Here is a 1,842-nt window from a genome sequence, read left to right on the forward strand (position 1 = left end):
TGTTTGGATACCCACTAGACATTTGAAGTTCTACGATGAACCCATCAGAGATGCAGAGAAAAGCACCTCCAAGGAGACGGAAACACCGCAATCGAGCACCATTGACTTGCAAAATGAACCAAAGTGGTGATATCAGAAGAACAGATGAAGTTGCCATCCACCAAGAAGGCGGAACTGCCAACCTGGCCAGAAACTAAAATAACCTGCTATACAATTAGTCACAAATACACTCCTTGAGTTTTTTTTTGCCCATACACATGAGTATTGTCTAAAATATGCCTTCTTTTTAGCAGCTAGGCCCTGCCACCACTATGTTTGGCTAAGTTCACAAATCGATTGTAACCTGTAAGCTCCCTGTCACTTCTCTGGCTCTCCTCTCCTGCTAAGCTTTGTTTCCTGGCAGGATTTTAAATCTTCTGCCATTGCCATAGCTACTGCTCTTGCTGGAACTGCCATAGCCACCTTGGTTTTGTGGCTTGGCAAAGTATTCATCTCTACCACCATAGGGGCCAGAGATTCTGCCTCCAAAGTTTCCTCCCTTCATGAGTGCAAATTTTAAGATTGATTGTTGTTTTTTCAGAAATCACTGTAGCTTCCATGCCCTCCCAAATTGCTTCCACTCTCACCACCAAAGTCATGTACGCCTCCTCCATTGTTATAGCTGTCACGGCTGCCACCCCCACCATAGCCACTGCCCTGGTTTCCAGAATCCTGTCCACTACTTCCATAGCCTCTGCTTCCTCCAGAGTAACCAGGGTTATGAAGGAACCAGGGCTCCTTCATAACCACTATCATTACCAAATCCATTATAGCCATCCTAATTGCCACCATATCCACCATCATCACAGCTGCCACCAAAGGCACCAGAAGCACTGAAGTTTCCTCTGTGACCAAAGTTGTCATTCCCACCAAAACTACCTCCACGACCACCACCAAAGTTTCCAGAACCACTGCAGCCTCCTTGGCTAGATGAAAAACTGGCCATCTCTTGCTACTACAGGACTTTCTTTACTTCACAGCGGTGGCCATTCGCAGTATGGTATTTCTGAATGACAATCTTACCTACGGAGCCATGGTTACAAAAACAAAGCCCCTCCTTTTGCCAAAGGTTACAAAAGCAACGCCCCTCTTTTTGCCACTGTCTCGGTCCGTCATGATTTCAATCACTTCAATTCTTCCTATACTCTTCAAAATAATCTCTTAGGTGATGTTATTCAGTGTCTTCTTTAATGCCACCAACAAATATCTTTTTCAGAGTTAAGTGGGCACCTAGTCTCTGAGAATCTTCTCTTGAGACAGCTCTCTTTGGTTCCACAACTCTTCCATCCTCCTTGTGTGGCCTTGCATTCATGACTGCATCCACCTCCTCCACAAGGGCATATGTGACAAACCCAAAGCCCCTGGAGTGCTTGGTGTTGGGATCTCTCATTACCACACAGTTGGTGAGCGTTCCCCACTGCTCAGAACGGCTCTTCAGAGTCTTGTCGATTGTTTAAAAGCTCAACTCTCAGATGAAGAGCGTCTGCAGCTGTTTGGGTTCTTTAGGAGACTCTGACTTAGACATGACAGCAGTGGGAAGAGAGACTTTATGCTTCCCCGGCGGTGTCCATTGGCATAAAAGAGTTAGCTAATGGATGAATCTGTGTATATAATTCTTCTGTTGGTAAAGGCATTAAGTTCCAGGCTTAATGAATTTATGGATTGCTGAAACCAAAACCATCAGGCTCTCAGATTTCTATCCTTTCACCAATCCCCATAGATGTATCTGTCCTCTTTTACTTTTTCTCTGTCATCTATTAAAATGGACTCTTACTGAGTCTAAAGGATATGAAAAAAAAAAAA

General features: G+C 44.5%; 1 pseudogene; it reads right to left on the reverse strand.

The window, feature by feature from the left end:
* Positions 1 to 382: 382 nt before the first annotated feature.
* Positions 383 to 1,564, reverse strand: LOC108541391 (heterogeneous nuclear ribonucleoprotein A1 pseudogene; annotated as a pseudogene).
* Between the last annotated feature and the right edge of the window lie 278 nt (positions 1,565 to 1,842).

Source organism: Rhinopithecus bieti, unplaced genomic scaffold (genome assembly GCF_001698545.2).
Source record: "Rhinopithecus bieti isolate Rb0 unplaced genomic scaffold, ASM169854v2 scaffold_759, whole genome shotgun sequence".
NCBI classification, from domain to species: domain Eukaryota; kingdom Metazoa; phylum Chordata; class Mammalia; order Primates; family Cercopithecidae; genus Rhinopithecus; species Rhinopithecus bieti.